This window comes from Podarcis filfolensis, assembly GCF_964270895.1.
Source record: "Podarcis filfolensis genome assembly, chromosome: 3".
NCBI classification, from domain to species: domain Eukaryota; kingdom Metazoa; phylum Chordata; class Lepidosauria; order Squamata; family Lacertidae; genus Podarcis; species Podarcis filfolensis.
The window spans coordinates 71,980,925-72,005,865 of record NC_139606.1 but is presented as its reverse complement, the minus strand read 5'-3'; the positions used below and the strand labels follow the sequence as shown (position 1 = coordinate 72,005,865).

The window sequence follows — 24,941 nt, the reverse complement described above, 5'->3', positions numbered from 1 at the left end:
GATGTTTGAGAACTGCTTGTGGATGAATACAGGTGTTTGGGAATGCTGCAGACAAACAGCTGTGTGAAAATGAATTCAAGACTACCAATTGAATTATATGGATATATACTTGGAAGTAAGGCCCATTTTTGCTTGGGGAGGGTTACTAACTATTGCAGTTATTAATATTGCGCAGTTTGGAGCAACTGGATGCACAAAAACTTACTCCTTTTGGAATGAAATGTTGGCCAGACCCATTATATTGTTCAAAACTTTACTTGCAGAACTTTCTTCAAAACAGAACAAAAACATCAAAGATACACCCAAATAATTCCCTAGAATATCTTGTGCTGTCCAGCACAGGTTCAGCATCTTAGAAATAAAATATACTTCCAAACAGACCTAGAAGCAGAAGTCTCTCTTTCTACAGCCTCCATTTTGCCCTGAGCTGTATCCACTCCCTTCAGGAGAGTCGTTTACACATCCTCGCGGTCACAGAGTACAAAGACTCAGCCACCACCCTTCCAAGATGGCAAATTTGCAATTCAATAGCTCTCATATGATCTCATGTGACACTCATGTGTTAGCTACTTAAGAACAACAACAGTTAATTATCAAACCAGTAGAGAGCTCAGAGAGCCCTTCTCGCTTTTCTTTAGGTTCAGTGGAATCTTCCAGTTAAACCCTTTCAGCAATACACATAGGCATTCTCCATTTTAGTGTCAATTAAACAATTATACTTAACAGTAACATGCATAACATTGGGCTGCATATATCTGTAAGTATACGTTTGTAAACATTTGACTCCCCACTCCATCCCTCTCTCCCCCCCCCCTCTCTCTCATAGTTGGTGGAGCGTAGGGAAGAACTGCTGCAAGAACTGTACCTCTTTTCTGTTGATATTTTGTCCCAGTACTGGGATTGTCTAAACCTGCTCTTCAGAGAATCAGATTAATTCAGGAAACCAGAGCAAGAGAGGCAAATGAAGCTGAGGAGGCTGCTTTGCTTTAGCTGATGGCATGAACACCCTGCTAAATCACCTGCGCCCTGCGCTTCACCTGCTTAAATGCTCCAGGGTTGCAAAAACACACTAACCTTTTGGAGGATATTGTGGCATTAAGGAGACTTAAAAAAAAAGTTGGGGGAGAAATGTCAAATGTAACATGATGTGCTGATGTTACCAGGCCTCTAATGCCATCCAGCTGCAACTCTCAAGCCTGGGGAAATGCAAAAACACATTTCATAACACTTTTGGGGGGTCTTGCTAGACCCTCTTTCTTTTATAATGAACGCATATACACCATACAACTAGATGCTTCTTCCTTATCCTTGTTTTTCAACCCCACACTTCAAATGCCCATCATTTTCCCTGTGGGTAGAAGCTGATAGTAGCTATTTCAGGACCTGCACATCTGGTGCCTCATAAAGGGATGCACCAGAACCATCAGAAATGTTTAAAACAGTGTTTAGACCAAATACCCACAATTAATTCAGGTGCTGAGAGAGAGAGAGAGACCAATTAAAATTAACGGTGGGGCCAAACCAGCAGATGTTCCATTGCCTCTGCTGACTGTATGGAGGCAATCAGAGGGCATGTATCTGGTTTAAAAAACATGCAAGCTTCCAGAAAGATTTTCTAAAGAATACACTTTGATGAAGCTTCATAGCTCCTTGCTTGACATTGACTTTTCCATTTTGAAAGGCCCAGATAGGATGTTTACATGTGCATGAAATGTTATTCTAGCACAGGGGGGTCCCAAACTGCAATCTGTGGACCACCAGTGGCAGACTAGCTTCATTTAGGTGATCCACAACATGGCTGAGGATTTGTGGTTAAATACGGGACACAGAATTAAGTATGCACATTGATTTTTAATTGTCTTTTAATGCTTCAATTATTTTTTCTACTGTATTTTATTGTATTGCACTTCTAATTCTATGGAATTCAAATTGTAATACAATAAAATATAATATATAAGAAATAAAAGCAGCAATAAAAAATCATACAGCATCTGGCACAGCACATTACAACTGCTGAAACAGGCGGAAAAATAATTAAGGGATCAAGTTGTTTGTGGGAAAACAAAAAGTTTGGGAGCTACTGTTTTCAATTTAAGGGGGAAAAGCTTCTTACTGCCACAGTTAAGGCACTCAACAAAAAGCACACACATTGATTTTGAAACTCAAGATGCTTGCCTTAACATCCACACCATGTAAGCAGTACAGTCTACAATTTCACATAATGTGTTCCTTGAGAAGGAACCCACCATTTTCCTTGGACTTTAAGCCCCAAATAGATAACCTGGAGTTATTCATAATTTTATAATGAACAAAATATTTACTTACTGATTGCATTCATATCTACCCTTTTCTCCCAGGGGTTCAAAATGGTGCACATAGTTCTCCACATTCATTAATCCCCACAACAACCCTGGGGGTAGTTTAGGCTGAGAGGCAATGATTAAGCTCAAGGGCACCCTAGTAAGCTTCATGGCTGAGTGGCAATTTGTACCCTGGTCTCCCAAGCCATAGTGTGACACTCTAACCCCCACCCTACACCCACACTTAGTCTCAGTTTGTATAATGAAACCATGCTGGGAAAGGTACACACATTAACTAATTCTTGCACTGTGCAAAAGCACACACACATTGTGGAGTTTTGCAGTAGGTGTTGTAGATTGTGGTGTGAGGTGGTGGGATGGAAACATAAAACTTTTCTCCTTTTATATGAAGTCTGCAGTTACCTTGAGTGTTAAAGCATCCAACTTGGCTGGCCCAACTTGCATGAGATTTAAAGTTTAGGATTCCTAGATCAGTCTATCCTTTGTATATTGAAAGATCACTTCCTTGCGTTTCTTCTGCATGTTAAGTAGTCATTGTTCTATGGAAGACTTCAAACAAATATGGCGGTGGCTTGTTGGCAGGTTGGGGAAGCAATGGTATCCTCATGGTGGAGGTGTTGTGTTTGCCAGGATGGTGATGGTTGGGATGAAGCAGCCACAGCAAGAGTAATAAAATGCTGGGATGGGAGCCATGTAAGTGTTTTTGCTCAGTGGACTTACATTTCAGCTTTGTAAAAGTCCAAGGTTTTTACACACACCTCCAATCAAGAGGCATTTTGACAGGTCAAGCACCCATTCCAGCCAGACAAAAGCACTTGAAGAAGAGGTGGCACAGGTCCAGGAAGAGGTAAGGTCTGGGGAAGAATCCTAAGGGTCAAAGAGAAAGGACCAGAGAGTCACATTTCATCCCTGTGCCTGAGGATGCCTGCCCCCAGACAAGGTGATCAAAAGCTCTCATCTAACTCCATAAAAATACCCAACTGCAGAAAACATGGTAGTTTTGATATGGAAGGAGGCAAACAAAATAGGTGAAGAGTCACCTCTGTTAAATTATTACTGACTTCTGACCGTTGTTGAATCCAAAGGTGTCTCTGCTTACCTAGATAAAGATAAGGGGGTCCATTGGTGGCAGTGCAAAATATGGATACTCTGCTCTTGTTCTTGAGTACTAAACGTCTCCCCTGAAGGTGACAAGCATGGAATTGGAATTGTGGAATGCCAAGCATTCCGATTAGTCTCTAGGACTGACTGCTGAGGCCAGTCTTGTTTCGGCTGCTGTCTTCCAACAAAGTGGGACTTGCATACAGTGGCACCTCAGGTTACAAACACTTCGGGTTACAAACACTTTGGGTTACAGACTCCGCTAACCCAGAAGTAGTACCTCGGGTTAAAAACTTTACCTCAGGATGAGAACAGAAATCGTGCAGCAGCGGCATAGTGGCAATGGGAGGCCCCATTAGCTAAAGTGGTACCTCAGGTTAAGAACAGTTTCTGGTTAAGAACGGACCTCTGGAACGAATTAAGTACTTAACCAGAGGTACCACTGTATATGCCTCTTGGTGTAGATTGGCTTATGCAACCCAGGGGAAAAACAATGGCCGATCTGTTTACTCCTGTACTACAAAGTGCTGAATAAGTTCTCTCTAAATCAGTTGCTATAATGTGTACTTATTGCCATAGTCAAAGCACAGAGTGGGTGGGCGGACCAGATGCAAGAAAACGATGTCGCTGATCTCCAACTGTCTTGAGGTCATTCCAAGGAAGTTTTGCAGCAGTTGATCATTAACTTAATTCAGTGATAAATTAGAATGTGTGTTCTATCCTGCTAAGATAGTAAAAAATGACTTCTCCTCCCTTTGTTCACAGCTGCAACTGGTAGAAAGAGAAATTAATATTGCTACAAAAAAAGTGGAGCTGGATAGAAGCCAAAAACACTAGGTAAGAGCAATATCTCCTTTATCTGTGACTATGATAGAACAAGAGATTTGTAGAATTGGTTTAGCACAGTATATTCACACACACACACACACACACACACACACACACACACACACACACTTTTCCTGCAGCTATTATATGATAATCTGATCATCTGAAACTTCAGTTATGCATTGACTGTCATGAATAGAACAAACAAAGCACCATATTTGATTCCTTCAGTCACTGTAAGATGCTGAAGTGTCAAGGCCTGTCAGAGTGAGCCGATTTTTGAGAATTTGAAATGCCATTCCTCTAAACCACACTTATTTACTAGGGAGTAAGTTCCATTGAACACACTGGGATATGCTTCTGAGCCCTCGACAATCTCTAATCCTTTCTGCAACAATGACATGTTCCTCAGGGTGGTTTGCAGTGAAATTCTAAGGTGCAAGCGCCTACTCACATGATGCACTTTCACAACCAGGTGTCCCAATCACATGGTGCGCCTAATCATAAACGTGTTTGTGCTCTGAAATTTCACTGCAGACAATCACACACAACACATAGTCATTGCAGAAAGCATTAGAGATGTTGGGGGCAAGGCTAAAAGTGTCTCCCCACTCCTGTCAACACAGCAAGACCCTGCACATGTATGAACAGAGTTCACAGGGTGTTCCACTTGTGTTCAAGTGATGCAAATTAAAGCCCATTGCAGACCTGACCCCCTCATCAACACAGGGAAGGTTGGGGACTGAGAGACTGAAGATGGTTTTTAGTTTGGAATAGTTGTCTACTATTGTGACTAGCAAAAAACAAAACAAAACAAAAACACAATTACAATGTTTACCTCTATACCACACTGCTCCTCTTGTGGATTTTCTTGCACGTTCACTGGTTTTTCTGCATTGTCAACATGGTTCTGCAGAATTCCTTAATAGGGGAAGTTTGTTTGTGTTAGTCAAAGTATGCACAGGGAGTGCATACCAGCCCCTAGAGAGCCATGCGAATCAGTTTGGTTTCTGTATTCCAACCCCTGGACATGGAGAGAGGTTTGGATGTGAAGGTCAAAGTTATGCTGTCCAGTTGGAGATCTAGATTTTTGTTTGTTTGTTTTTTTGCTGTTGATGAGTCAGTGAAGTTAATTAGTGCATTGATGCAAGCTGCTGTAATTTCCTGATACGGAGTAATCTAAAGCCTTTGCTATCCTTGAGGGGCTAATAAGGGGTTATTGAGTCTACTAAACAACTTAAGCTTTTAGAATAAAGTAGACAATCAGTAATTCAACATCAGGACTTAATTTGAACAGGACTCAGAACTGACCTGGTTTTCAGTGCCAGAACAACCTAGGCATGAGAAGCAACAATAAAGAAAATAGCATATTTGAGCATATAAAGAGTACATTTATTTTGTTCAATAGGAATCTGTATAAGTCTTGACAAAGACCATCCTGACATTTCTGAAATTTTGAGCTCAGAAATATATTTTTGTTAAAAAAAGAAATTGAGGGTTTTTTTACAACTCATTTTTTTAAATAAAAAAACACCAGAAGAACAGCACCTTGAGGTTATTATTATTATTGCTGTCTTTGTATTCCCATTGGTAAGCATCCCAAATTCTTTGTCCTATAAAGCGACTGGTCAGCTTACTGGGAGTGAACTCAGTGGGACTTAGGTTTGAGTAACCATGTATAGGACTGCACTATAACACTAAGAGGCCATCTAATGAAACAGGCTGGTGTTAGCTAGAGAGTTGCTCTCCTTCTTTGCTTAGTCCCGTTTATATTATACTAGTTATACTAGTTTTAGGATCACAACCTGTAGTCGCCAGAATGGGGCATGCATGTTTGAACTACTGTAACACACTCTATGTGGGGCTACCTTTGAAAGTGACTCAGAAACTACAACGAATCCAGAATGTGGCAGCTAGACCAGGAGCGCCCACTGGAACTATATAACACTGATCCTAAAGGATCTTCATTGGCTCCCAGTATGTTTCTGAGCACAATGCACAGTTAATGCTCTCCTGTAAAGCCCTTTAAAGCACAGGAGAAAAAGTATTCCTTGCACAAAGCTGGGAATGAAATCTCCAGTAATAGGTACTTCCTACAAGGTAGTTCATCTTTCACATCTGCTAACATTGTGCCACTTATGCTGCGAACCCAGAGTCTTTCCTTTAGCAATCCTGATGGGCTCACATCTGAGACATCTGAAAACTGAAAGCCTTACAGCACAATCTTATACATGCCTACTGAGAAATAAGCCCCATCGAATTCAGTGAGATTTTCTTCCAGGGAAATGTGCATAGGACCTCAGCCTTTCGGTTAACAATGGAATGCAAGAGTCTTTGAATGGCCTTGCTTATACACCACCAAAGGCGTGTATGGGGTGCAGCACTCATCTTGTTTCAGGCTGAGGGAGCCGGCGTTTGTCCACAGAGAGCTTTCTGGATCATGTGACTAGCATGACTAAACCGCTTCTGGCACAATGGAACACCGTGATGGAAGCCAGAGCACACAGAAACACTTTTTACCTTCACGCTGCTTATCTACTTGCACTGGTGTGCTTTTGAACTGCTAGGTTGGCAGAAGCTGGGACAGAGCAATGGGAGCTCACTCCGTTGTGGGGATTCGAACCACTGACCTTCCAATCGGCAAGCTCCAGAGGCTCAGTGGTTTTGACCACAGCGCCACTTGCATCCTAGGTAGCCCTGCTCCATAGGCCAAGAAATGCTGGTTTAGATTAAAAATCTAGTCTCTTTTAACTTGAAGGATTTTCATCCAGGGGTAGAATTGAAGGCTTTAAGATATATGACTGCAATTGATTCCTAACCTGTTTCTCAGTTTGTAAACCTGTGGGCCCAGGACACAAGGTGTTCTCAAATACCTACGAAACATGCATCTGTTCAAAAAATTGAATGTAGCATGACTCATATAGAGCAGTAGAAGTTCCAGGACTGCTACTGTACTTTACGTTTCTGAATCACAGCCTGCACAAAAGAAAATATTGAAACGCCACTGTTTTATGTCAGAAAAAATGAGAGTTCTTCCAAAGCACTCTATGGAGTAACCTGCTCTGAAGCAACCTGCTTGGCAGGGTTATTATTTCTGTCTTTTATGATCTGCAGATGGTTTTCACTGCACATAAAGCATACTGATCTTAGAGTATCAGATCAGAGAATACCTTTAGGTCTCCAACAGCTACAACAGTGTTAATAATTTGGAAGTACACACTTAAGCAAAGTATAACTGCTATGATGATCTAGGCTGTCTTCCTTTTCTTTTCTTTTCTTTTCTTTTTTAGGTCAGATAACTGAAGTCACTCTTGCTATAATGTTGAACATGAAATATATTTAGGTTCTATGCACATACATATGTCATATACTAGTATGTCAAAGCATCATAGGTTCTTCCGTACTGAAGAGCACGCAAACAACCAAGATTATAGCAGGTGGCTAGGTAGCTTGGCCAGAACAGAGCAGCTATCCCTTGCTGGTTTGAAGGCCACACGGAGGACTGGCCACCCCTCTGAGTGCATGCACACAGCCATTCTCATGTGCACACCTCCACATACAGCAGATACACACATGCAGTGGGGGGGGGGGTTGGAAACAAACTCAGCAGACATTTAACAGCACACACACATATACACAGCAGCAGCAAGACAATGCTGGTTTCTCTGTGTCTTGTTCCCAGAGCTGTTTACTGCAATGTCAGATGGAGAAGTCCTTTTAAAAGCAAGAAGAGGTGCTCGGTTGAGAGACTGAAGGTGTTTTAGATGCCCCAAGGCCTATTGTGGAAGAGGAGAAAGCAGAAAATAGGTTAATATTGGCTTTTTTAAAAAAGGCTATATTGGGGGGAGTTTGGGGAGGACGCAAAAAGCCTGCAGCCTAGCCTACAAGCACCAGATTTAGGGCAGTGCAGGCAGTTTCCCTGCACCAGGCACTGAGCTGAGGGATGCAAAATTGAGAAGATCCATAATTTGAGAAGATCCATTTGAAGGCACCAAATTTTGGCCATGCGCAGGGTGCCATATTATGAAAGATTACCAAAGTCCATCCCTCAGCCAACCCTGATGTGAATCAAAATACTGAAAAGAAGATGAATACAAGATTTTTTAAAATATGTTTTATTTTACAGATAGCATATAGCTACCTACCTACCTATCTCTGACCTTCTTGGGATTCTGATTCTAAACCAGAAGCAGAAATAACTTACCAAAACTTTTCATAACTTGCCTGTGGATGCTGGCTCCCTCTCTCCCCTTGTTAGAATGTTTCATCAAAATGGAAGTTGGCAAAGTGTGCTGCACTCTTTGGAAGTAATGAAAAAAGATGTCAAAGCTTGTTAAGGTCAGTGAGCAAAACAGTGTGGATTGCATAGCATTATGAAATTATTAATTTAAAAATTTATATATGAATAAAAGCATCTGGTGAATGAGTAAGAGTAATTTCTTTCACTTGGCTAATTTAAATGCCAGCTGTCTCTGTCCTCAACCATATTTTCCTCATAAAAGCTTTTACAGAGTGTCTGCTTATGAAAATGCAGAATTTATGGAGAGTGCAAGGGCTAGGTAGGTATACACAGATTTCTTTATAAGGGTATATCAGTTGATTGAAAAATTAAATGTTAAATTTGCAAAATGTCTGAAGGATATCTTTTGTCTCACTTTTGGGAAACACATGGGTTTGGAAAATTAAAGCATTCCACACGGGAATTAATCAGATCTTTTTTATTTCCTTTATAGTTATCAAGCTCCAGGGCACATTTTGGGGAACATTTATGTCCATTTGGAATATTGACCGATTCAATTATGTAGTTCACCTAGTCAGAACCAGTGCAAGGGCTCCTACTGGTGCAATGGGGCATTCCTTCCTCTCCTCTCCCTGTGTGCCTTCACAACCCCCCATCCCAACTGGCTATGGTGAGAGCAAGAGGGAGGGACCGGGAGGTAGCTGGGTTGAGCAGTCAAAAATGCTTGCATGGGCAGAACATTTTAGCATGACATTGGGTTCTTCTGATTGTGTGATGCCTTCTTATGATTACAGCCAAACGTAATTTGTAATTCAGTCTGCTATGTTCTGGTGTCAGGTGGACATTTTGGACACATACATACATGTTACTGTAAGAGTTGCCATAAGAGCAGGAGTGGCTCACCTGGTGAGGCAGAACTGCAGCAACAGAGCTTCAGGAGCAGCAGCATTGCTGCCACTCATCAAGAGGGGAAGGTTGAGATGGTGTTAATGTCAGGGCCGTGTGGATACTTTGGTGGAACCAATCCAGTGCTCCAGCTAGTGCATCTGGACCTCCCAAGCTTACTGCTGCCTCACTCCTCATGGTATAGGGCAGTGATGGTGCTGCCAGGAGCTTATTGCCCCATCGTTCAGCCCAGACACTGGGGTCCAGCTCCGAGGGCCTTTTGGCGGTTCCCTCACTGCGAGAAGTGAAGGTACAGGGAACCAGGCAGAGGGCCTTCTCAGTAGTTGCACCCACCCTGTGGAATGCCCTCCCATCAGATGTCAAGGAAATATATAACTATCTGACTTTTAGGAGACATCTGAAGACAACCCTATTTAGGAAAGTTTTTAATGTTTGATGTTTTATCATGTTTTTAATATTCTGTTGGGAGCCAGCCAGATGGGCGGGGTATAAATGTATCATCATCATCATCATCATCATCATCATTATCTCCATCCCACCAGACAATTCTTGCATAGAAGTGCTACTGTACTCATGTATGTGGGCAACGGTCAGCTTACTGGCCACTATGAAAACGTAATGTTAGAGTAGATACGGCTTGGGTTCCTAACCACTCCAGTAATAATAGGATAAGAGAAAGCATGTAGGAGGGAGTACGTCATGTGGTTCCCAAGCGAACTCCATCAGGAACTGGAGAGCTTATAATGGCACTTAGCCCATGATGTCTTCTTATCACTACCATCATTGTGATTTCCAAACATTACAGAAGTAGCATAGAATCCAATTTACTGCATTGATAAAAGATCAAGCTTGCCTTTCAACCTGAATTTTCAAGTTCTCAAAGTGAAGCTCTCCAAAGGGAGAACAATATTAAAATATACATTAAACGAACTAAACCATCAGTAGAATTAACTTGAGAGCAGGGAGAATAATGTGTAACCAACAGACCCCACACGATAACATAAATGCGAACTTTTTTAGACAATAAAGTTTTGAACTTTTGAATAAGTATGCAGAGGACAGGGTGATTAAAGTTGAAAATAAATCAGATACTTAGGAAAATAAAGTCAACAACTTTGATTAAGTTCAGCAAGTGATGATGGATAAGCAGCTAGACACAGATAAATGAATATTTCTGATTAGCAAGTAAATAATTAGACCAGGCTGATGAATTTGATAACAAGATTGATAAAAATTACCCCCAACTTTGTGGGTGCTTATGTGGGGTGTCAGTGAGAGTACAGGTGATGCAGCTCACATATTTTATCGAATGACAGATTTTTCTTTATGGGAAGGTTAGATGTTGTTGGAAGGAAATGTCAGTCATGATAAAATTTTGTTCATTAGGATTTGATAAACAAGTTCACAATATTCTGTTGTGTTTACCAGTAAAGTCTTAGAAAATTCCTTCAGCAGCAATCCTGGCAAAAACCAAGTATGATGACACACTAGTTGCATATATGGTTTTTTTCTGAAAATATTCTTAAGCCCCCTTCCCATGTTTTTTCACAGGAACAGACAATATGTGTTAAATTGTACCACGGGGTGGCATTTTTAACTCCATCTCTCATGTCACATGGCTCCTCTGAGACACACATTTGCCATCCATGCATGAGTGTAATGTCTGAGGTTAATATGAAGGCATCTATGTGCAGAGGCTTCATTAGATACAAGAACACTGATCATACATGGTTCCAGGAGAAATCTATGTGTGAAGGCTTTCTCACCTCACATGTCCATCAGACATCCATGCTGACGTGTGGATAATAAGAATGGGGCCAGGAGGAGCTGTGTGACTTTGAGTGGGATGGCTAACTTTGCAAGCCCCTTTCAATGTAATCTGCCTTTTTTGCAAGTAGCTGTCACGAACACACCAGCTGCAAGTGAAATCTTGCAGCCAGCTGCAGAATGCAGTCAGGAACAGGGAGGCTGGGCTTTCACGGCAACACATGAGAGCCCACAGCTGCCAGCGTCAAGTCTCCCTGACCTTGGATGGCCGGCTGATAAGGGAGGAAGGAGAGCAGATTGGAACACAGCCAAAGTTCCCTGGAAGCCCAAACAGGCACGGAAAGCCACAGAGACAGCTTTTTGGAAAGGGCTGCAGCTGACCAAATAAGTCCGAGGCGTAGGCGTATAGGAAGGCTGCTACACAGGAAGCAAAATAAGAAACGTAAAGGTTGAAGGGTCAATCTCTTCTGTCGACACAGGAAGAACTCCTCAGAAGGGTCAACTGAGTGATGGGGGCCAGAGGCTTGCTAGAGCCGTCTAGAGATAATTGCTTGTTTTTTGCAATAAATCCTCCTTTGTAATTACATGCACTTACTGTGTTATCAAGCCGGGAACCTGGACTCCTAACAGTAGCATATGAAGGGGTTTTATGAAAGTACATTTACTGAAACGTATTCCTTAGATTTTCTTGCACATTCCATGCAATTAACGTCACACCTAATTATGTGTGTTTGTGTGAGTATCCTTAGGTTTTTAAGGTGTGTATATTAAATCTGAGGCAGAAAGACAAATATTAGTAGATCAACTTTTAAAAAGGGGATAAGGTGTGTGTTGGGGGACTAACCATGTCGGCACTCTACTGAATCAATGGATATGTATATGTTTACAAAAGTTCCTTTGCTATCTTAATGTTACCACAGTTGGGGAGGCAGGATTTTATTTAGGAAAGAGAGGATCTGGACTAAGCTGGCCACTCCTCCACTAAATCCCTCTCTGTTGTCCCAACACTTGTGATTTCCGCATGCCATCATCACACGAAGTTGCACTGGCACATGGGGTTCAGTAGAAATCCTATCCCTGTCCAACTGGCAAAATTCTAGGATTGCCAGCAAGATGCCAGTCAGAGGAAACACAGCCCAGAATAACTAAGGAGATAGTACAAGAATACTTGGCTAGTCTAGATGTATTCAAGTCTCCAGGGCCAGATGAACTGCATCCAAGAGTATTAAAAGAACTGGCAGATGTGATTTCAGAACCACTGGCAGTCATCTTTGAGAATTCCTGGAGAACAGGCGAAGTCCCAGCAGACTGGAGGAGGGCAAATGTTGTCCCTATTTTCAAAAAGGGGAAAAGAGAGGACCCAAATAATTACCGCCCAGTCAGTCTGACATCAATACCAGGGAAGATTCTGGAGCAGATCATTAAGCAAACAGTCTGTGAGCACCTAGAAAGGAATGCTGTGATCACCAATAGTCAGCATGGATTTCTGAAAAATAAGTCATGTCAGACGAACCTGATCTCGTTTTTTGACAGAATTACAAGCCTGGTAGATGAAGGGAACGCAGTGGATGTAGCCTACCTTGATTTCAGCAAGGCATTTGACAAGGTGCCCCATGATATTCTTGTAAAGAAGCTGGTAAAATGCGGTATTGACTATGCTACCACTCAGTGGATTTGTAACTGGCTGACTGACCGAACCCAAAGGGTGCTCATCAATGGTTCCTCTTCATCCTGGAGAAGAGTGACTAGTGGGGTGCCACAGGGTTCTGTCTTGGGCCCGGTCTTATTCAACATCTTTATCAACGACTTGGATGATGGACTCAAGGGCATCCTGATCAAATTTGCAGATGACACCAAACTGGGAGGGGTGGCTAACACCCTAGAGGACAGGATCACACTTCAAAACGACCTTGACAGATTAGAGAACTGGGCCAAAACAAACAAGATGAATTTTAACAGGGAGAAATGTAAAGTATTGCACTTGGGCAAAAAAAATGAGAGGCACAAATACAAGATGGGTGACACCTGGCTTGAGAGCAGTACATGTGAAAAGGATCTAGGAGTCTTGGTTGACCACAAACTTGACATGAGCCAACAGTGTGATGCGGCAGCTAAAAAAGCCAATGCAATTCTGGGCTGCATCAATAGGAGTATAGCATCTAGATCAAGGGAAGTAATAGTGCCACTGTATTCTGCTCTGGTCAGACCTCACCTGGAGTACTGTGTCCAGTTCTGGGCACCACAGTTCAAGAAGGACACTGACAAACTGGAACGTGTCCAGAGGAGGGCAACCAAAATGGTCAAAGGCCTGGAAACGATGCCTTATGAGGAACGGCTAAGGGAGCTGGGCATGTTTAGCCTGGAGAAGAGGAGGTTAAGGGGTGATATGATAGCCATGTTCAAATATATAAAAGGATGTCACATAGAGGAGGGAGAAAGGTTGTTTTCTGCTGCTCCAGAGAGGCGGACACGGAGCAATGGATCCAAACTACAAGAAAGAAGATTCCACCTAAACATTAGGAAGAACTTCCTGACAGTAAGAGCTGTTCGACAGTGGAATTTGCTGCCAAGGAGTGTGGTGGAGTCTCCTTCTTTGGAGGTCTTTAAGCAGAGGCTTGACAACCATATGTCAGGAGTGCTCTGATGGTGTTTCCTGCTTGGCAGGGGGTTGGACTCGATGGCCCTTGTGGTCTCTTCCAACTCTATGATTCTATGATTCTATGATTCTAGATGCATAATCATACAGAGAGCTCCCTGCCTCCCCTCCATTTTTTGCTATTCATGATGCAGTGCAATCTCAGTAATATCTGTATGTTTTGATACTGTATATAGACAGCAGTTGTAAATAACTATTCTCCTTTTTTATCTTTGAACAGTCAACAAATGTAAATGCATTTATTTGCTTTTTGTGTTAAAAACTTCCAAGAATATATATATATATATATATATATATATATATATATATATAACACAATACTTTGTAACCAAATATATTGAAATGTTGAAATGTTCTGGGGGGAAATATCACTGAATTTATATGAATTTATATGATCACTATATGCGAGACAAAATGTGAGATTTCACGATTTTACAAGAAAAACACATTAGCTGCTTTTATACGAAAGAGAGAGGTTAATTTGATTCTGGGTTGTAATAGAGGTTAAGTATAAGCCTTTAATGTTCTCAAGATCATCTCCAAATAATAATTCTTCCACAGAAATGATTCACTTGCAATTCAGGCAGACAAAATGGAGAAAATGGTGAGACAATGTCTACAAGTAGTAGTGAAGATTTAAAACTCCTGAGGCAAACTTTAATATTCCCATTTTTTTTAAGAGCTGGAAATGTGTTTCAAAATAATGTAGGTGTTGGATTAGGTGCCTAAATCAAGGCTTCTCAGACAATGATGATGACTACAATCATAGATTGGCAAAAAGGTAGGAAAGTCATTTCTGCACTGGGTGAGGTGGAGTGCGGGTACAGCAGAGGGGTTTTAATTCACAAAAATGTGTGAGAAGATACTCTGCTATGCTAATTCCTGGATGGATTTGCTTAAATGAGACATTCTGTCCCTTACAGCCGCCACAATGGCATTATAGTTCATACCAAAATCAGCATAGAAAGCAAGTGGTTTAATTGGGAAGAAATCTGCCATCTGCTCTAGAAAGACATGGTCTTGAAACATATGCAAGACTGTGGAATAACAAATGCCATTACTGCCAGATATGTACATCAGAATTTCAGAAGTTTCTCAGCATGTTCTCACAAGAAGCTATTTATTTAAAGGAATATGTACACAGATATTCTTTTTTAAACCACCACCACCACTACCACCAAAAAACGTTGGATTATTTTATCTCAATTAAAAGTCCACAATGGTGACATTTTTCCAACCAAACTACATCATTATGAGAGAAACAGACAGGTTATGAATTACACATCTCTATCTCCAGCTTTTTAGTTTATTACATATGGTCTTAAAGTGACTTATATTGCCAATTATATGACTTATAATGGTAGTCAAATTCTGCTATGCATGGTTCAGGCTTCTCTAAGGTTACACAAATGTTTCTGAAGACAGATTTCTATCTTAATGCACTTTTTGCAATGCAAGAGTGCAATGCAATTTCCTTTCCCTGTATCAAAAGGCTTCCAAAATTCTGGTTATATTGGAAATGGAGTGTTGTAGTAACAGCTTATGCCACCTTAATATGTTACATCCTTGGAAAACTTGCCAGTCATACATTTACCCTAAGCATTTCTCTGCTACGTTTGCTTTCACTTCAGTGCCTTCTTATGCTGGAAAGGTATTCTGGCATAGCAGGGGAAAATGAGTCATTGCTATCCTGTGCTATCTGGAAACAAAATGTCATTGCAGCTGTTTGCTTTTCATTTCCTCACATAACCAAAGGCTAGCTAGGCTGCTGTTAAATTTCCTCTAAAATATATATTTTTTCCTCTGCTGGGAAGCTTCCTTTCTAATTCATTGGGGGAAATTACCACATTTGTGGCGTTCATTTTGCAGGAGCCACAGAGCTCTAATTTCCCATGTTGGTTTTCTTATGCTCTCCTGATTAGGGAAAACAAATTCATTATCGTGAGGGTAAGTACGTTTGTGTCACCTGACCATACAGGAGAGCACATTATGCCAAAAAGGGCAGAGTCACTCATACAAGTAATAAACAGACTTCACACTTCCCAATAAAGACGGGAATTTGTGTTGAAGCAAAAGGGGCGTAATTTACCCTGACAGCTGAGACAAGTAATATAGTGTGTGCACTTATTGACAAAGCTGGTGTTTGTTTGTTTGGTTGGTTTTTGTTGTTGCAAAAAAACAAAACTTGTTTCCTTGGCAACTGCTGCACTCTGTAATACTAATGCTAAAAAAAGTGTGGAACTTGCTTTACCAGGAAGAAACTATTCTGATACCTGTGTACAGTTTTTAGGCTTTTATTGGTTTGTCAACCTTGGAAGTTGTTTGGATACTTGGCTAATTATGTTTGAATATTGTTGCACGCCACCTCAGTCTCTGAGATTCCAGGGCTTCCATGTGCTTACTCAATGTTCGTTTTTTCTTTTGAGAGTGGAGACTGTGGTATCTTCAGGATATATGTATATACAACCTGAGCCTACAATGAAGGGGTTCACAGCACTGACACCCCAAGAGGGTCTTGTTTGTCTCAAATCTGAAGCCTTGGATTCAAACAGAATCCAGCGTGCAGTTTTCTTCCAGCTTCTGGTTCACATAACTCAACTCTGAACTCAGGCTTTGTCCCTCTAACTATCCCTGAGTTGAGGGGAACCTGCCATTTTTGAAAATAAAACCATATTCCTTTATTTTTATAAATACTAATTCTGATAATGAAGTATTTTCTGAGAACAATGTTGACAATAGGGACATAATCCAAAACTGGAGTAGAAGTGGGGTGGTTTTTTTTAAAAAAAGAAATGGATAACTGTGGGGTTATCAATTGGCTTACAGAAGTAGAAATTAACCTAAAATAGTTCTCCTGTCAAGTGATATGTAAAATGGCTGACTGGCGATGGGAACCAAGGGCATAAATAGGCCATTTTCTCCTTAAATTTAAAAAAGGGCCTTAGGTTCTGAAGTAAGGTGCTGCTTGTCTGTTGAAGATTGTGCTCCCTTTAAAGTATAGGGAAATTATGCATGAATCAGTGTAGCTGCCGTTTCAATATTAAAATTGTTCCTCTAGGCCAAAACCTTTCCAAGTTATCAGAACAAGCCTTTATAAGTTTCACTTCTGCCTTAAAAAAATGAGTTGAACATTTTGGAATGTTTATCTTCTTCTTCTTCTTCTTCTTCTTCTTCTTCTTCTTCTTCTTCTGCTGCTGCTGCTGCTGCTGCTGCTGCTTCAGGAGATTATAATGTCCATTGTTAGTTAAAATGGAAACATCATGGAGCATTAATAGGATTAGCAGAGAAGAATCAGAGCATTTAACTCTTTAAAAACAGTTAATAAAGTCAAGAACATTTTTTTTTTAAAAAATGTATAGGAGTGTAGAAGAGGTGCTAATGGTCTGGTCCATGGGTAGGCAAACTAAGGCCCGGGGCCCAGATCCGGCCCAATCGCCTTCTAAATCCGGTCCACAGACGGTCCGGGAATCAGCGTGTTTTTACACGAGTACAATGTGTCCTTTTATTTAAAATGTATCTCTGGGTTATTTGTGGGGCCTGCCTGGTGTGTTTACATGAATAGAATATGTGCTTTTATTTAAAATGTATCTCTAGGTTATTTGTGGGGCCTGCCTGGTGTTTCTACACGTGTAGAATGTGTGCTTTTATTTAAAATGTATCTTTAGGGATCTTACTAAGAAGTTTGCTGACCCCTGGTCTGGTCTATTGGGTCTTACCATTTGCTTGAATTTAACTCATGAGCAAACAGCATCAGATGGAATATTTATTTAATAGGGAATAATGAAAGGATATTATTAATTAATTAATAATATCCCACATTTTTCCTAGAACTGGGACAAGGTGGCTCACAAAAATTAAAGCAAACATGAATAAAACATATCAATATTAAAACATATAAAATATAATAGTTAAAAAGTAATTAAACTATAATATATATAAAGCAATACAAATCTACAACATTAAAAGAATTGGTTCCACAATTTGGAGCTCAACCACAAGTCTATTTCACTTTTATTTTCTGGAAACTAGATAAAAAGGAAGACTGCAAGGGAGAAATGGGGCAATGCTCCAGAAATCATAGCCACATTCTGGGTCAGAAGTTTCACTTACTTCAAACTAGTGACTGCAACTCTGAATATCTTTTTCTGTACACATGAAAATAAGATACTTTCCTGCCATAATACCATTTCAAAGAGCACAGACCTGCAGGTTGGGGTGGGTGACAAATGTGATGCAGTTTGAATTTAAAGGCAAACTTAACTTATTCATACTTTCCAAAACAATTTGAGAATCAAAACACAACCATCCTTCAAAATTTGCAGTTTTCTGAATTTTTGCAATGCAGTTCTCCAGTCCAGTAATGTATATAAGTCATTACTGACTCTTAGGAGGACATTTTAAACGTTCCTGTTTATCCAAGAATGGCTGGAAGATACCATTACAGAAATGGACTGTCCACCCTTACCTTCAGGAAAGCACATGGTAATTTTGCATGCAGAGAAGTTGCCCTGCATTCCCTATTTTCACACTTCAGCAACACCCTAATTTGGGGGTTGCACACCTCCCCTGTACAGCTAGATTTCAGTGGGATTGATGTGTGAGACTACATTTTACAACATCTTCCCTGCTGTGTGGGAATCCCTTACATAGATCACAGTGCCTGGAGACAGGCAATCAGGCCATGCATCTATATCAGTGACCAGAGGAGGAATGACCACTAAGAGGACTACAAACAGAATAAACACCATGGTGCATCTGCAGCAGTACTGTACACCAAATGCCTTCATCTGCCCCAGCTGCAATAAAACATATCTCTTCTGTATCGGTCTCTAAATTCACAGCAGACACTGTAACCTTTCAACTGTTTAGCTTCACTCTGTAAAGGTGCACTCTTCCACTGACTCCCGAGACAGATGAGTGCCAACAACTCCATTTGGCAGAATTGGTGTGATACAGGAAACAAACCTTGAAAGAACTATGAACACAAAAGAACTGCAGGTTGGAGAAACAACAGTACAGTGTTACCTCGGGTTACAAACACCTCGGGTTACAAACACTTCATGTTACAGACTCCGCTAACCTGGAAGTAGTACCTTGGGTTAAGAACTTTACCTCAGAACAGAAATCGCGTGGTGGCTGTGTGGCGGCAGTGGGAGGCCCCATTAGCTAAAGTAGTACCACAGGTTAAGAATGGACCTCCAGAACGAATTAAGTTCATAACCAGAGGTACCACTGTAGTGTAAATCTTCTTTCATTGCTGTTGCACAAGGAGAGGGAAGAATGCTAAATACAGAGGTATCATGTATCCCTTGGAGAAAGTGATAATTGGAACTTTATTGTCAGGGAAGTCACTTCAAGGGCCACAGCATTATCTTTGAAGCTGAAACAGAACGCATTTTTGCAAAATTACCAGCAGTTTGGTGAAATTGTGTTTCATTCATGACTTCTTAGAAATGCAACGGAAGCTGGAGGTAGAGAGAGAGAGAGAGAGAGAGAGAGAGAGAGAGAGAGAGAGAGCAGCCTAAGTGCAGAAAATGCGTGAACCTTGTAAAATCTCTTTGCTAAGTCAGCATAATTTACGCCAGTCAATTAACTTTATCTCGCTTAAGCATTTCCTTTGCTCCAGAGCTAACCATGTGAGAAGACACCAAATATAACCATTTAACTACACATCAATTTTATGTTTCTTCTGCTCTGAGTATCTTTGGCAGGCGAAAGGCCTGCTATGGCGCAGTAACTTGTAGTTTAAACAATTATTATTATTATTATTATTAGTAGTAGTAGTACTGTAAATATGTAAAATGAAGACACAAAACACATAATAAAACAGCCAACACCAACACCAACACCACAAACTAATATCCCCCCCTCCCACAAACACATTTAAAAGGACATAGGATGTTAATCAAAGGCCTGGCTATAGACAAATATTTTTGCCTGGCATCTAAAGATATAGAATGAAAGTGCCAGGTGAGCCTCCCTGGGGAGAGAGCATTCCACAAATGGGGAGCCATCACAGAAAATGCCCATTTTCATGTTGATACCCTCTGGACATCTGATGGAGGAGGCACACAAAGAAGGGCCTCAGATGTTGATTGCAGGGTCTGGGGAGTGGTGGTTCTATGATCTCTCAATAAGCTACACTTTCTTGGAAATACTCTCCATCTTCTACAAATATTAATATACCCCTCCTTTATTTTATGGGATTTGATTTCATCACTGACAAAAAAAAAAAGAATTATTAAAGGGAGTGGAGGGTTCAAGGTTGAGAACAGAATACCTCATTCTTATCTACAATCTGTAAGGGTTTCCATCATTTCTGTCACAGTAACTTGGACAAATCCTTATGATTAGCACATGAAATCCAGAGGAAAATGTCGTTTTTACAGCATGTAGGTTCTTGAAACTGACCTTAAATCTGTCTCTCTTTCATGGAGTAAAAAATAAAATAAAATCTTTGGCGGCGGCTGTGGATTATGGGATAGTTTCTCATGCCACAGACAGCAGTATTTATGCCCATCTCTGCAGTGCAATGGTACGCATAAATCAAAAGTTCTTCACAATAAATGGGTACTAATTGATGTTAATTCTAAATTAGAACACAATTCCTGTGGCAATACACATTATGCCCACATGAATGCCAAAAGAATTCCTTCTGATGGATGAGGCAACTGAAAATACTGAGGAAAACAATAATGACTTGCCACTGTTGTGTGAAGTGTTGGCCAAGAATCAGTGGAGTTCTCTGTATCAGCCCTTTCTACGTTCCTGTTCCTTAACAGTAGCAATTTGTTATGACAGACTTCCCTATTCAGCAAGACCACAAAGAATCAGTCATTTGTCAATAGGCATTCATACAATTACATACTAATACATTCACTTAAGGCGAACTGAATAGTGCAGCTGAAAATTAATCTCCTTGCATCAGCTGCTAACTGCAACACATTCCTATGTGTTTCAGATATGTGACATGAAATGTTGATTCATATTTTTATATAAACACATTTTTCCTCACATAGTTCCCCCCCCCATTCTGCTAGGGTGAATCATCAGCCCTGGTTTGAAGTTGTAGTACTAATTTTATGCAACCATTAAATAGGTTTAAATCCCTGCCCCCTGCTGCCCTGCTAAACTCCCACTGCTGTTTTGCTGGCAATGTGAAGTCAGTGACAAATGTGGGTGCATGAAACATTTTACCAGAGCTCCATAATATTTTGTTTGTACTCTTTGCTTGTCCGTTCCTGCCACTGGTTGCATGTATGTTTCATCACAGGTTGTCTTATAATGTTGATGATAATGCTATAGATTGCATCCTGCAGGTGAGAGAACTAGACCTCATAAGAAGTTCATTGCACTGAGGTATTTAATGTACAAATAAGCAGCAATTCATTTTCCCAATACATTGTAAAGTTCTATGATATTATTTACTGTTAGCAAAGTCACTTAAACAATGCAAGCAGAGTCCAGAGAGAAGGCAAATCCCAATAACACTGTAATGAGAAAACGTAACAAAACACAGTGTATAATCTGAGGAGAAACAGAGAGGTTTTGTCTTCCTTGGTTCTGAGAAACATTCAACAAAAAATATACAGAGGAAAACCTTCCTCAGAATGAATAACTCTTCGTGTCAAAACTAATGCTCACATTAATATGCTGAATAGAAGTAACAGTAGTATCAGTAGTACCCCACCTATCTGACTGGGTTGCCCCAACCACTCTGGGCGGTTTCCAACATAGGTAAAAACAAAATAAACATTACACATTAAAAGGCTTCCCTAAACAGGGCTGCATTCAGATATCTTCTAAAAGTCAAATAGTTGTTTATTTCTTTGACATCTGATGGGAGGGCATTCCATAGGGCAGGTACCACTGCCAAGAAGGCCCTCTGCCTGGTTCCCTGTAGCTTCACTACTTGCAGTGTGGGAACTGCCAGAAGGCCTTCGGTGCTGGATCTCAGTGTCTGGACTGAACATTGGGGGTGGAGACAGGTATATAGGTACGAGGGAATTTAGGATTCAAGCTGATGGCCTGTCTGTTTTAGAAAAGAATTTAGAGCATTCGACAAGAGCAGCAGTACCAGTTAAAACCAATTAAAACCATGCAAAACTCTGTTATCATAACTCTTAGAATAAAACATGAATGCAGCATTATTTGGGCATCACCTTTAATAATATTTCAGTGGTCATGGTGGCGGAGGTGTGGTGACACTGTGTTAGGTGAGGACGATGTCATAATTATTGGGATGAATTGTTTCAACAGCAATGCCCAAGATCCATGCCCAAAGGCATTCTTCATGAGCTTGCCACTTGGCAGACGTTGAGGTTTTTTTTAAATCAAATCCATCCAATTTGTCTTAAAAATGGTGCATTCTGGAAGTACATAAAATGCACCGATAGTGCCAAATACAATGAGCAAATTACTGCCAGGAGTACGAATACACAGAGATGGCAGTAATAGTCAATGCAAAGATATATGGCGTATAATGTACTGCCAAGTCAAGCTGACCCCCAAGTTCTTGTCAAATTCTAATGATGGCGATATATAACGGACAGGAATTGCACACTTCAGTGAAAAGTAAGCAGCTCTTCTTCACTCGGTGACTTCATTATTTCTCTCGTGTTATGATGCAGATGGGAATCCAATTATCAAAATATAATCTAGGTGGAAGTGTGAAGCAAAAGTAACATCTTGATCATGTTGCTGTGGCCAGTTGACTCTAAACTTGGGTTTACAGTGCTAGGTGAGGTCAGGAGTTGAACCTGTGGCAGTGGAACAATTCAGTCTATAATGTAAGGTGACATCCTCAAATATAAGCCAATTTGGTCACACTGAAGCGAGTGTCATAACCAGGTCACAACAGAGCAGGTTGGCAGCAGCACAGTAACGTGTTAAAAATTTGGACGATTCTGTGGTTGACACAAGCTATGGGATACTTGCCTGGTTGGAGATATAAATCATTCGCAATTCTATTCTTTTGATTTCAGCACTCAGCATGAGGTATTAAATCAATTCATAATATACAACAGTTTTCAGCATGCTAAATGAGTTTAGCTCCATCTTCTTCCTCCTCTTCATTTTTTTATTTTATTTTTTGGCAACCTTCTGCTGAAAAAAAGCCCTGGTTAAATGGACGATCCTTTGGGATGTTCCTTGGTGCAAACCTTTTTGGAATGAAATTACTAGGCCTTTACTTATTTGGGTATCTTTTCTTCCTTATTCTAAGGCCTTCAGGCAGGTAACAATATCCTATGCTCATTATGTCATTGTATAACAACTCTTTGAAGCAGGCTAGCCGATGTGACAGTAACTTGCTCAAGGCCAACCGACCTTGGCCTGCCACATTCATTCAGATTCATCCCCCAACTACTGCACTACACCAACTCCGAGTAGATATGTTTAAGATCAGGATGTCAGGCAATATCAAAAGCACAAGTCGGCTGAGATTTGCTTTGATGTCAGTGAATTTAGCTTTGCTTTAGAGGGACCAACCGATAAACAGGCATGCAAATGAAGGCTGTGCACGTATCTTCCGAGTAAGGTTGGAATAGGCCTCAAGCAAGCAGAATGGGCTCTTCAAAGCCTTGTGGTGAGAGGGTGAATATACATAATAAGTTGAGCAGAATGGATCTCTTCTACCCTATTTGTGCTGTCCCTGGCTGTAGTTCAGGTGTCTCCTGGTCCTTGGTATGCAGGCATCTTTACTTTTTCCACGATATCACAAATTTAAATATACTGTCATGTTTCACAGCAGGTGAGAGAGGTTTTATCCCTGCGTGAGTGGCTAACCTGCAAGTGGGCACGGCGTCTAGGTGGGGGCAGTGCTTCTCTTCTGGGGGGGGGGACACAGGCGTACAAATACCCCCAAATATTTTGTGAATCTTTGTACTTTTGTCCATTTACTGTATTTATTTTTCTCGATTTGAACTATGAAATGGTGATTTTTTTGAGTCAAAATGAGAGTACCCCTAAACATTATTTTTTTTAAGCACTGGGTGGGGGCATCTGTTCCCTTCTCCTGAGGCAGTGTCTGGTCCTGGGAGAGAGCACTTGATCTGTCTCTCTGAATGCTGCTCAGTCACTCTAGACTGAGGCTCTGCACCACCCCCCTCAGGAGAGGTGAAGTCCCATTTCCATACTAGAGCCAGATGGGATTGGTGAGGGCAGTGGGTAGGGTTTCTATCTGTTCAAGTTTCACCTTCCCATTCCTCCTTATCTCCTTCTAGCGTTCTCCATCCCAGGCCTGATTCTTACACTGCTGGAGGAGTCGTGATGATAACAGAAACAAAACTTGGTGGAATCACTGAGGAGGGGAGGGACATTGGAAAAGTGCCAGAGGACAGTAGAAGGCACCAAGATATATGAAGTAGCTGGGATAATGGGAATGGACTCAAACCTCAAGTTTGTGTCTGCATTTCACTCCCCAGTGCTCAGTCCCTACATTTTGGAATCTTGTCAGCATTGGACTTTTGAAGCAGAACAAATTGGATTGTACAGTTGATAAATTCGGAATTAAAGGTCCTGTTTTGGGCTCATATGCAGTGTGATTCCGGGTCTAAGGAGAACGGTGTCCTTTTTATCATATTAACAAATGTTGATTATAGTTATATAATTTATAGTGCTGAATCATCCCTGTAATACACAAAATAGAAAGCACATCACTCTGTAATAGATTATGTTGATTGGTTTTGCTGGCAGATGTGAGAGAGCATCATTGCTCATTATATAGCAGGCTTAATTGGTTTTCTCCTGAATTACGTAGACAATATTCTCTTAATCTGCTCACACAGAGGGTACTTAAATTCAAAATCTCTGAATTATTGTTTAATTGTTAACATTTTTCAGATAGCAGTTATACTCAAGGATTGATTTATAAACCAAAAAGGGAAAAGGCATGTCCTTTATGAAAAATACTGTAATAGGCATAAAGGTCACATGGGATATAGTTAATGTTACCAGCATGTTCTTCTTGAAATCTGTTGAAAGAAAAAGGTTACAGAATACAAAAGAAACTCCCACTTCCTGTCACTGAACTATTTCCAGTAGGGTGACCAAATATTAACCAAACACAATATTCTTGCTTTAAGAGAGCATGAATTGTCTTTCTAGAGACAGTGCATTTCAG

At 40.8% G+C, this 24,941-nt stretch overlaps 1 long non-coding RNA gene across 2 annotated transcripts; it reads left to right on the top strand.

Annotated features, from left to right (window-relative positions):
- Positions 1 to 24,200, top strand: LOC310759088. 2 transcript variants are annotated; one of them, XR_014546204.1, is made up of 3 exons: positions 1 to 115; positions 4,188 to 4,259; positions 24,043 to 24,200. It is a non-coding gene; the product is annotated as an uncharacterized lncRNA (long non-coding RNA). The 2 variants fall into 2 exon arrangements; XR_014546205.1 differs by lacking the exon at positions 24,043 to 24,200 and adding an exon at positions 7,933 to 8,604.
- Positions 24,201 to 24,941: the final 741 nt, after the last annotated feature.